We start from the raw sequence: 12,723 nt of genomic DNA, 5'->3' as shown, positions 1-12,723 counted from the left end.
ATCTGGACTTGCTGTAATATTATTACTGTCCTCTTAGTTATGCCCATCAAAATGCACCCAGGGGAAATTATGGGGTAGTCTGGATTTATATTCAAAGCATTCTGCACCCCCATCCAACCCCCCGTCCCCAGAATACATTTGCATCCTTTAAATGATCTTGTTTATTCTACATGTTGGAATATAGTTATCTGAATATTAATTACGGCTTTAGTGAAGTTCATTGGCTGAATGCAGGAATTGAGAATTCTTCCTCGGTTGCAGCCACCTGCTTAGATTTCTGTGTTTATCTGCTTCATGGAGTTTAAATCAGTTTCCGTAAGTGAAAGTCTGTTGCTTTGAGCAGATGTTAATGCTCGGAAATGGTGTACAGTCTGTTATTAGCATATGTACCATAATGCTAATAAATAGAGGCATGTACATCCTTGAAGGTGATTCTGATTTTGATAGAAGCTCTCCCCCACTTTCCACCCTGCCCGCCTCCCTTCGGAGAACCTTTGCATTACTTGGGTGATTGTAAGCAAGCAGCCCTTCCTCACCCCAGCTCCCACCTCTGGCGTGACTTTAGGAAACGGTCTCTTCTGTTTACGCTACATCTGGATGATTAATGATATTGTATATTGTAACTAAATTGTACCGCTATTATCATCAGGTCACTGCTGACAACTAGATATATCATCTCTGGGGCTTAGATACAGATAACAATTTTAACTATATGAATAAGTAAAGGCTCGATGTTGTGCTAACGCGAATGCAAATGTTTCCACATACTGGAAGTCGGGAATGCCCCGTAGATGGGGATTTCAATACAGCAGCTGCCTTTTGAGCTAGTCCTGCTTTGAGCAGGGGGTTGGATTAGATGACCTCCTGAGGTCCCTTCCAACCCTAATCTTCTACGATTCAATGATTGGGTACCACAGCCAGAATGGCTGGGGCATCAGTGATCTTCCCTTTATCGCCCTTGGTTTTGGGTGCATCTGCACTACCGGAGCTATGTCAACACAGCTGCAGCTGCCTGTAGGGTAGACACTTACTATAGTGATGGAGGGGTTTTTCTATCACAGTAGGGAATCCACCCACCCGAGAGGCTGCAGCTAGGGCAACAGAAGAATTAGTTTGTCAGCTAGAATGGAGGCTGGCACAGCTGATTAAGAGAGTTTTAGACCAGGGAGTTGGGGGAGATGGTTGGGAGATGCCCAGGTAATCGCCATGCCTGATTTTAGCATTGAGAAAAAGGGAGGAAAATGAAGTAAGAGAGGACAGAGCAGCAGGGAGCAGAATGGACATTAGGAGGAAGGGTGGTGTAGATACCAGTCTAATAGGCAATATTGGCAGTAGAATGACTGTGCCAAACCAGGTAAGGAACGTGAGCAAAGCCAAACAGCAAAAATTAAGATATTTGTACACCAATGTGAGGAGCCTGGGTAACAAAATGGAGGAACTAGAACTACTGGTAGAGGAAGTGAAACCGGATATTATAGGGATAACAGAAACATGATGGAATAGTAGTCACGACTGATGTACAAGCATTGGAGGATATGTGCTGTTTAGGAAAGACAGATATAAAGGAAAAGGTGGTGGAGAAGCATTGTATATCAATGATGAGGTAGACTGTAAAGAGATTAGAAGAGATGGAATTGATAAGACAATCTGTCTTGGTAAAAATCACAGTGCGGAAGAAAACTACTAGAGTGTCCCCTGGGATAGTGCTTGGGGTGTGCTACAGACCACCAGGATTTGATTTGGACATGGATAGAGAGCTCTTTAAGGCTTTTAATGAAGTAAATACTACTGGGAGCTGTGTGACCACGGGAGACTTTAACTTCCCAGATATAGATTGGAGGACAAGTAGTAATAATAGGGCCCAGATTTTCCTGGATATAATAGCTGACAGATTCCTTCACCAAATAGTTACTGAACCAACAAGAGGGGATGCCATTTTAGATTCGGTGTTGGTGAGTAGTGAGGACCTCATAGAAGAACTGGTTGTAGGGGACAACCTTGGTTCGAGCGACCATGAGTTAATTCAGTTCAAACTAAATGGAAGGATAAACAAAAATAGATCTGTGACTAGGGTCTTTGACTTCAAAAAGGCTAACTTTAAAAAGTTAAGGGAATTAGTTGGGAAGTGAACTGGATTGAAGAACTCATGGATCTAAAGATGGAGGAGGCTTGGAATTTCTTCAAGTCAAAGTTACAGGAACTATCTGAATCCTGCATCCTACGGAAGGGGAAAAAATTCAAAGACAAGAGTTGTAGACCAAGCTGGATGAGTAAGCATCTCAGACAGGTGATTAAGAGAAAGCAGAAAGCCTATAAGGAGTGGAAGATGGGAGGGATCAGCAAGAAAAGTTACTTCTTGGAGGTCAGAACATTTAGAGATAAAGTAAGAAAGACCAAAAGCCAAGCAGAGTTGGACCTTGCAAAGGGAATTAAAACCAGTAGTAAAAGGTTCTATAGCCATATAAAAAGGAAGAAAACAATGAAAGAAGAAGTGGGATGACTAAGCACTGAGGATGGGGTGGAGGTTAAGGAAAACCTAGGCATGGCTAAATATCTAAACAAATACTTTGCCTCCATTTTTAATGAGGCTAATGATGAGCTTGGGGATAGTGGTAAGGTGGCTAATGGGAATGAGGATATAGAGGTAGAAATTACCGCATCTGAGGTAGAAGCCAAACTCTAACAGCTTAATGGGACTAAACTGGGGGGCTGGATATTCTGCATCCAAGAATATTAAAGGAACTAGCACATGAAATTGCAAGCCCATTAGCAAGGATTTTTAATGACTCTGTAAACTCAGGGGCTGTACCGTATGACTGGAGAATTGTTAACATAGTTCCTATCTTTAAGAAAGGGGAAAAAATGATCCAGGTAACTACAGGACTGTTAGTTTGACCTCAGTTGTATGCAAGGTCTTGGAAAATTTTTGAAAGAGAAAGTAGTTAAGGACATCAAGGTTAACGGTAATTGGAATAAAATACAACATACCTTTACAAAAGGTAGATCATGCCAGACCAACCTGATCTCCTTTTTTGAGAAGATAACAGATATTTTAGACAAAGGGAATGCAATGGATCTAATTTACCTAGATTTCAGTACGGCATTTGATATGGTTCCACATGGGGAATTATTAGTTAAATTGGAAACGATGAGGATTAATATGAAAATTGAAAGGTGGATAAGGAACTAGTTAAAGGGGAGACTACAACGGATCATACTGAAAGGTGAACTGTCAGGCTGGAGGGACGTTCCTCAGTGGTGTTCCTCAGGGTTCAGTCTTGGGACCAATCTTATTTAACTTTTTTATTACTGGACTTGGCCCAAAAAGTGGGCATGTGCTAATGAAGTTTGCAGATGACACAAAGTTGGGAGGTATTGCCAGTATAGAGAAGGATCAGGATATCATACAGGAGGATCTGGATGACCCTGTAAACTGGAGTAATAGAAATAGGATGAAATTTAATAGTGGAAAGTGCAAGGTCATGCATTTAGGGATAAATAACAAGAATTTCTGCTATAAGCTGGGGATGCATCTGTTGGAAGTGACAGAGAAGGAGAAGGACCTGGGCGTATTGGTTGATCACAGGATGACTATGAGCCGCAAATGTGATGTGGCCATGAAAAAAGCTAATAAGGTCCCTGATGCATCAGACAAGGTATTTCCAGTAGAGATAGGGAGGTGTTTGTACAGTTATACAAGGTGCAGGTGAGACCTCATCTGGAAGACTGTGTGCAGTTCTGGTCCCCCATGTTTAAGAAAGATGAATTCAAACTGGAACAGGTGCAGAGAAGGACTACCTTATGAGAGGAGATTCAAAGAGCTTGGCTTGTTTAGCCTAACCAAAAGAAGGTTGAGGGGAAATATGATTGCTCTATAAATATATCAGAGGGATAAATACCAGGGATAGAGAGGAATTATTTAAGTTCAGCACCAACGTGGACAGAAGGACTAATGGATATAAACTGGCCATCATGAAGTTTAAACCTGAAATTAGACACAGGGTTTCTAAACACCAGAGGAGTGAAGTTCTGGAATAGCCTTTGAAGGGGAACAGTGGGGGCAAAATACCTAGCTGGCTTCAAAACTGAGTTTGATACATTTATGGAGTGGATGGTATGATGGGACACCCTAGTTTGGCAATTGACTGATCTTTGACTACTGGTGGTAGATATATGCCAATGGCCTGTGAAGGGGTGTCAGAAATAGGGTTGGTTCTGAGTTATTACAGAGAATTCTTTCCCAGGGGTCTGGCTGATGAGTCTTGCCCACATGCTCAGGGTTTAACTGATCACCATATTTAGTGTCGGGAAGGAATTTTCCTCCAGGGCAGATTGGCAAAGGCTCTGAGGGTTTTTCGCCTTCCTCTGTAGCATGGGGCATGGCTCACTTGCTGGTGGATTCTCTGTACCTTAAAGTCTTTAAACCATGATTTGAGGACTTTAATAACACAGTCATAGGTTAGAGGTTTATTACAGGAGTGGGTGGGTGAGGTTCTGTGGCCTGCGTTGTGCAGGAGGTCAGACTAGATGATCATATTGGTCCCTTCTGACCTTAGAGTCTATGCGTCTATGAGTCTGAGCTGTCTCTTCAGTGGGGGAAAGGTCAACCTAACCACATCACACAGGGCATGAGATTTTTCATAGCCGTGAGTAATATAGCTAGCTCAGCCTAAGTGTTAAGTGTAGCACAGGCCTTTGTTTGTGTTTCCTACCAAGAATTTGGACTAATCCACCAATGAAAATCAACAACCATTTAGAATAAATTGACCACAGACAGCAGCCTTCCGCCAAATCTCAAATCCAAATGACAGGGTGTTTGATAAAGTCTGATTAACGTATTTCTATCCTGAGCTCCCTGTAGTCCTCTGCACTTTGGGGTAGGTCATGAAGCAGATTCACTGAAAGAAAAATCGTTCTCATGTTTTGTCCAGCTCAGTCCGAATGGGGAGGGCTGAATATCCTCATGGGAAAGCCAGGTACTGTGTGATTTGCAACCGCATCTCCAGAGACCAGTGCTGCAAAAACCTTCCTCCTGCAAGTAGTCATTCATGTGAGTAATCCCACCGCCTTCAGTTGGATTCACATTGAATGGACCCTCTACCCCTTTTGCTACTCATCCATCAGTAACTGACACATGCCATGCTAGGTTTCAGCCTAGAAATTAATTATTACTGCTAATATCTAGGAGCATCTTTGGGCCAGGCTCTGTCCTCATATGCACCAATATATAAATCAAGAGCAACTACAGTGAAGTCATTGGTATTACACCAGTGTAAGTTCGGTGTGTGATCAGATTCAGGTCCATAGTCTTTATGGTGTCTTACAAACAATGCGCCTGATTCTCCTCTCCGGGTGGTGTAAACTTGGGCTGAAACTGGAATAGTGAAGTGAAGAGCAGATTCAGTCCCAGTAATTAACACTCACAGCACCATACATTGGCTGCTATTAAAAGTCAATGTTTACCCACCATCCTCCCACTAGGGTACAATAACTGAGATACCACAGTATTTTCCCAAAACTTAGAAAAGGAAATAATGGTCCTAGATACTGTGGTGTGATAGCCGTTGACTTTCTAATGGCAATTATTATAGGCAAGTATTAATCCATTTTCCACATGGGGAAAGTGAGGCAGAAAATAAGTGATTTTCCCAAGGAGAAAGTGGAAACAATTCAGTGTCAGAACTGTGGAGGTCCCAGCATGCAGTTCAATGATCACACCACATCTTTGCCTAATAATTGGATTTGATCTTGTTAACCATGGTGACCAGTGGCATTAGACACAGTGGCCAGCAGGTCGTGGCAGGAGATTTCACAGTAGTTAGGATTGAAATCAATGGGAGTTGATTTCATACCCTGGAGGATCTGGGCCCAAGGTGGGAAAGGTGGTCCAAAGCAAGGATAGGGAATAGTTCCAATGATGTAAGAAACTGACCTGGCCCAGCTCAGTCCAAACTGGTTTCTCGAAAAGTTAGAAAGCTTTGTAAAATCTCAGCGTCCACAGGACTCTGCCGTCTGAATGCTGGGGCCTTATCAAACTGAGCCTTTTGATATCTGCTCATCACTAACCATCACAGCAGCCCGCCTGATCATTTAACTTGACTGCATGCACCTTATATCCAGGATATCCATCATCAAGACAGCTCTTGAGCATCCGATCAGAAGCAACAGGCAAATGGTATCTGCGGGGCTTAAAACAAAGAGCGAAGCTGTCCTTTTTTTCAAAACAGTCCATTCAACAATTTAAGAGTCATAAAATACGGACTGATCCGTATCAATTCATTTTTATTCCACCGACATTTGGCTCTTCCTCCCCGCCATATCTTTCCCTTTCTGTACTTATTGATCTCAAACTAGGCTATTAATCCTGAACCTAGGGAAGATTAGAGATAAGTCAAAAAGTGCTTGTCGTTACACAGATGTGTAAAACTTTATCTTGCAGAGGGGAAAACAAGCACACATCCATAAGCAAGAAAGGAAGAAAGAAAGAAAGAAAGAAAGAAAGATGTAGAGACAGTGCAAATGAAATTTTCCCCATCTAACTTATTGGATGCACACACAAAAAAAAAAAAAAAAAAAAAAAAGCAGAGAAAGGGCAGAGAGACAGAAAGCTGCAGTGGAATCCATGCTTAGGCTTCATGTGATGCTTTTTGTCGGAGACGCGCAGATTGTGGAACCACTTTGTATGATGTGTAGCTTTAATGAAAAAAGGGGGAAAAAAAGCAGCTGAGACTCGCCGTCTCTTTCTCGGTCTTCCTTTGCAAGGACCTATCGGCCATAACTCTTTCAGGGCAAATAACAAGCGTTCCCCATCCAAATGTAAGCACATTGGCACTTAATCCTATTTTATAAAGGTTATAGTTTTACATAAATCACTCGCTTTAAATGCACTTTAGTCATCCTCCTCGCGTTAAGTTTCTCTTTAAGCCTAACCAGGCAAGGAAGATTTCTCCCACTGGCCCTTTGGACATGACGCCACTAAGATTGAACTACCCCCCCACCCCAGCTGCTACTATCCCCGAAGGAATTCATCTTACACTGATGCCAGAGGCTAAGCAGATTCCCTCACCAGCACGGGGGAATTAACTTCATCCTTCCCTCATCGCAGTCAGGTCCAATAGAGAAAAAAAAAAAAACAACCCACCGGCCTGATTGCCTTAAGGAGCATTTACATGTTTCATTTGGGTGACCATCATTAATATTTTGTTGAGGGAGGTGTGATCAAGGTACACAATGTTTCCTTAATAAGCCTTAAAGGGGCATGCAAGGAGTCCCTATAAACTGAAGCGTCAGGCCCCAAAAGAACCTTACACAAAGGGTTGTGCTTCTCTGGCCATGATACTTCTGGGAAATCATAAAGCAGTGGGGTACTGCACCATGGCAGCTTTTTCTTTCTTAATTAGTCTGCCACGTGGTGCCAGCGGACAAAGCAGAGACTCCTGTGCAAACACTGGAGTCTGCCATTATAACTTGGAACAAGAGAAAGAATTTAAATACAACAACAACAACACAAAAGAAGGAGATAAAAGGTATGCTGGGAGCAGCAGAGAGTTGGATAAAGCCTGGAGGGGGATCCGAAGAGCAGGAATTTGTAGTGAGGATGGAAACACGGATGCTCAGCACTCAGCCACACCCTGTTAGCAGTGCTACCACAGACAAGTGACGATAATATTAAGTTTAAATTCCCAACCGGACGGTACAACCCAGCATTTTGCAAGTGGCCCACGCTGCCTGCTCTCCTGTCCCTGTGCTCTTGGGAAGGCAAGAGCTAAAAGAAAGCTGTTCCAAAGGCATGCTTTCTTCCTACAGGCTCAGACGCCGTCCGGTGCAGCTAGATACTCCCGGCAAGGTGGGGAATCTGAAGAAATAAGGGATTTTCTTCTCCCTCTGATGAAAAGGTGGAGACATAGAGCTGCATAATATTTTTCAGGTCAAACCTTTTCATCAAAAAATGCAGATTCGAGCCGACCAAAGCATTTTTCAAATTTGTGTTGAACTCGCCAAATTATTTGTGTTAAAAAAAAAGCCGGAAAAGCCGAAACGATGACATTTTAGGATGAAACATTTTGACTCCAAGTGACATCTTGTTTCGAGTTTTACCTCAATTTTATCTTCTTTTCTGTAAAAAAAATGGTTTTAAAAATAACCCTTAAAATCAAAATAAAACCCTTTGTTTGACCTGAAACTTTTTTTTTCAGGTCAACCACCAAAACAAAAAATTGGTTATTCACACAGCTCTATGGATAGGTAACGCCAGAGGGCAATTATGTAAACCCTTTTCATGTAAGTCTTTCTAGACCTCCCCTCCCCTCCCCTGAAGGACATGCTGTTTCTGATTGTTGTCAGGAAATACAGTGCATCAAAGGTCGAATGCTCTCCGATGTTGCACAGACACAGGGGCTGCATGGTCTTGTGATATGAGCACTGGACTGTGCATGAAGAGAGGCGACTTCTGTCCCTACCCCTACTGGCTTGCTCAGTGATGTTGGACAAGTCTCAACACCTCTTTGTGCCTCAGTTTCCCCTCTCACCTCTTGCCTATTTAGACTTGAAGCTGTATGGGGGAGAGAGCACTGCTGCAACATAAATAATATTCTTATTGTCAAACGTTGCTCGAGATTCAGAAGTAGAGATGGACCAAACCCAGAAAACTTTTTCCCCATTTCCTCTGAACTTGAGTGGTTCAGAGAGAAAAGAGCTGGGGTTGAAAACACCCTGGTTTGGGTTTTGCAAAACCCAATCAAAAAGGTCTCCCAGAGTTAAAGCTAAATACCATCTGTCTCAGGCTCTGGTTGCTTACAATGCCCGGCTATGCTCTGCCCTCCTGGTTTGTTACGGTTGTGCTGACCCTGTATTTCTCAGCTCTGAAATTGGAAGCAATGGTGTCAAAATGCTACAAGGAAAACTGGCCTCCTGGCATTGCCATCCTGACAGCAAACAGGAACTACGAGGAGATTCCCATTCAGAATTTCCAGAATCAGTAGGTTTGGCCTTGAACTTTTAGATTATTATCTAAACAGAATTGTCTGGCATCACCAAAAATGTCTCCACGTAGAGGGAGTGAGGAAGGTAACAGAACAGAGATGGTGAAAGTCACCCCAATTCAGATGGGCAATTTAAGTTCTACGTACCACTTAAGTCCCTGAAAATAGATGCTGTGTAGGGGAGGTAGTGTCAGCTAGTGAATAGAGCACTGGGCTAGAACCCAGGAGAGCTGGGTTCTATTCTTGTCACTGGTCTGTAGTGTGGTCTTGGCAAGTACATTCACACGCTCTCAAGTTTCCCTATCTGTGAAATGGGAATGATACTGACCTCCTTATAAAGGGCATTGAGATCTAGGCCTAGATCCACAAAATGACTTAGGCACTTAAGATCTATTGATTTAAATTGAAGTTAGGAACATAAATACCTTTGAGGATCTAGGCCCTACGGTATGGCGCATGATGAGATTTACTGATAAAAAGAGTAGTGTAAGAGCACAATATTATTCTTAGCCTTTACAGAGGGGTGACTTGATTACAGGTTATGCGGTTCCGCATGGGGAACAATTGAATAATGGGCTCTTCAGTCTAGCAGAGAAATAGGTTGACTGAATTTCCCTACGCTGAATATGGGACACCTGGTAAAATTACTCATTTGTGTGGGGGTGGGAAAGTGCACACAGAGATGGCCAGGGGCTGTGGTGGGGGGCATGCAGAATTGGCCATTTTAAACCCAGTAATGATCAGGAGGCAGGAAATATAGGACAATTTACCAATTTTTAAGAAGAAGTTGGAACACCTGCTGGAGGGATTAAATACGGGGCTGTCTCATAAAAATGGGCTGTCTGGTCACCCTAAACATAATCCAATGGCTGGAAGTTAAAGCTAGACAAATTCAGACAGGAAATAAGGGGTACATTTTTGACAGAGAGGGTTAATTAACCACTGAAACAATTTACCAAAGATCACGGTGGATTTTCCATCGCTGCCAATTTTTAAATCAAGATCGGATGTTTTCCTAAAAGATCTGCTCTGGGAATTATTTTGGGTTATGTTCTATGGCGAGTGTCATACAGAAGATCAAACTAGATGATCACAATCATCCATTCGGGCCTTGGAATCTATTAATTCCATCCACAATCAGATGTGAAAATAAAAATCTCATAACCGGGCAGTGAATACTCACATCTCTATGAATTCACGGGAAGTTAAATGATCTTCAGTTCTGTCACCAATTGTGTATGACTTGGAAGAGTGGTTACCCCTGTCTGGGTAGACATTCTAAGTCCCTACGATAACAGTGACATTACGCTAGAGAAGCATTGACAGAGAGATTTTCCCTGAGCAAGTCACAATTTTGCCCCCAGTGAGGTGGATTTATTTATCATTCTTATAATGGTAGCGCCTTGAGACTCCCTCTGAGAGTGGGACCTTGTTGTGCAAAGTGCTATACAAACACATACTGAGAGAGTCTCCAAAGAGCTCACAGTCTAAACCAAGACAGAGCTGGAAGGGAAAAGAGATTAAATCATTTTGCTGTGGTCAGCAGCTGAGTAGGGAATTAAGCTGAGGGCTGCTGCGTGCCAGTCTGGTGACCTCCCCCTAAGCCATGGATTGTGCCATCAGGTAAACAAAGACAGGCCCCAGCACTGTAGTATCTGAATACCTCACAGTCTTCAACATATTAATCGTCACAGAACCTCTGTGAGGTTGGGCACCTGGAGAACTGAGCCCAACAGAGGCTAAGGGTCTTGACAACAGTCACACAGGAAGTCTGTGGCAGAACACAGAATTCAATCCAGGTCTCTCAAGCAGAGCTGGGTGAAATACGGGGGGACAAACAGAATAGGGTCGACTGAAACATTTAATGAATTCATGTTGAATTTGCTGAATTGTTTCAGCCAAAACACCAACACAAATACATTAAACAAAGATTGTTTTTCAATATCTTCAAAATGAAACATTTTGACTTGAAATAACTTTTCGTTTTGAATTTGGCTTCAATTTTCTTTTTTCTTTTTAAAAGTTTAAAACTCAAAACCAAAAACATTTCATTTGACTTTCAACGTTTTTTTCAACCATTTTGGTTCAATGGAAATTTGACCCAAAACATTTTTTTCCTCTTTTTTTTTTTGTTTTGTTTAATCAGTGAACTGAAAAAAATCAGTTTTTTAAACAGCTCTGCTCTGAAGTCCTAGGTTCCTAACCACATTCCTCTCTAACATACATTGGAAAGACAAAAATATGACAATTCACTGCTGGGTTGAATTTGCAATGAGATGGAAAAGAAAAGACATTTCCTTACACAAATAGAAGCAAAATGAATTCAAACGGTTGTTTGGCGCAAAGCCCTGATTTCAGAATCAAGACATTAGAGACAGCAAAGCCGTAGCTTGTCTCCCTTGCCAATGCAGAATGCCCGAAACACTGGTTGGATTTCTATTTGGTGCACATTGTTTATTTTGGGATCTGTAGTAGTTGTCTGGTCAAATCAGTCACATGTGCTCAGTGGTGTATGAAGTTACCCAGATTGTTCCAAAGAGCCATCCCTCCATGCTAAGCACATCCACGTCAGCAAGTCAGCTGCTGCCCCTCAGCTCTTCCTGTGATTCCTAATCAGCCACCCTGCATGCTCATGTACACATACACAAAAAGAATACAAAAATGCATTTATATTTTAAAGTCTCTTCCTCTAGGGTTTCTTGTTAAAGCTACGTTAGAAATACATTGTGCAAGGGCATGGAAACACACAGCATGTGCTTTCTTTGACAGAAAGAGAGAATGCTGTCTCTTTGAAAGGAAAACTTCTAGGTTGGCCTCAGAGTTATTCCAAGCATGGCAAAAAGGAGTGAGGCGCTATTTAAAAAAACACGACAAAAAACTGGCTGAGACCGAAGAACGAATGAATAGCAAAGAGGATTCCCCCTGTCTTAATAGAGTGGCAGTGCGGGTTTGGATCTAGTTTTCAAACATATGAATGGTTGGCTGCTCGTGCAAAAATGCACACACAGTTGTCACGATTGTGCACATGTGATTCTTTGATGCACCACAGGCCAGTTCCGTGCTCAAATACCTCATGTGGGTGCGCAGTCACGTAACCGGACTCACCAGTTAGGCATGCCGTTGGGCAGGCATTGGCCACAGGCACAGGCATGCAGTTTCGAATATGGAGCACAGGGAATGCAGCTCAGGATCTAAACGTTTGAGACAGGCAAGAGACATTGAGCGTGGCTGAAAGGTAAGTCACAGTTGGCCTAGTTCTCTCCATAACAAGTCTGCTTTGTGGCCCTCTACTGGCCCCAAATACCCGAAAGCTGCCATGTAGGTCCATCCTGAGGTGGACATATAAAGTGACTGTGCATCCAATCCCAGCAACTGACCAGGAAGCATGGCCAGCTAAAACGAGGTATGGTCGAGGCACCCCCCACCTCTTCTAGAAGTCTCTTTGGGCTGTGGGCAGCTGACGGAGCACTGCCATGGTACCTGGATATCCCAGGCCCGGGAGTGAGGATTGCATGCAGGTGCAATCTCCCTGCACTCCACGTATGCCAACTACCACACAGATGCAACCAAGGAGTGGGGCCATTTTTTTTTTAAATAATTGATTAACTTCATTTCACTTGCTGGAATGTACCAGGAAAATTGCAGCTTTCATTGAAAGAAACACCAGCCTCACCCAGAGTTACAGAGAAATCAGAAGAGCAGAAAGTTTTTTATAAATATTGTTTTTACATGTATCAGAATT

General features: G+C 42.7%; 1 protein-coding gene across 2 annotated transcripts in view; it reads left to right on the top strand.

Annotated features, from left to right (window-relative positions):
- Positions 1-12,723, top strand: part of LOC137141807 (CUGBP Elav-like family member 4) — a 440,181-nt gene that overhangs the window by 31,291 nt on the left and 396,167 nt on the right. The window lies entirely within an intron of this gene.

The sequence above is a fragment of the Emydura macquarii genome, unplaced genomic scaffold, assembly GCF_026122565.2.
Source record: "Emydura macquarii macquarii isolate MOO-44397 ecotype Brisbane River unplaced genomic scaffold, CSIRO-AGI_Emac_v2 contig_3114, whole genome shotgun sequence".
NCBI classification, from domain to species: domain Eukaryota; kingdom Metazoa; phylum Chordata; order Testudines; family Chelidae; genus Emydura; species Emydura macquarii.
This window is presented reverse-complemented; position numbering and strand designations above follow the sequence as displayed.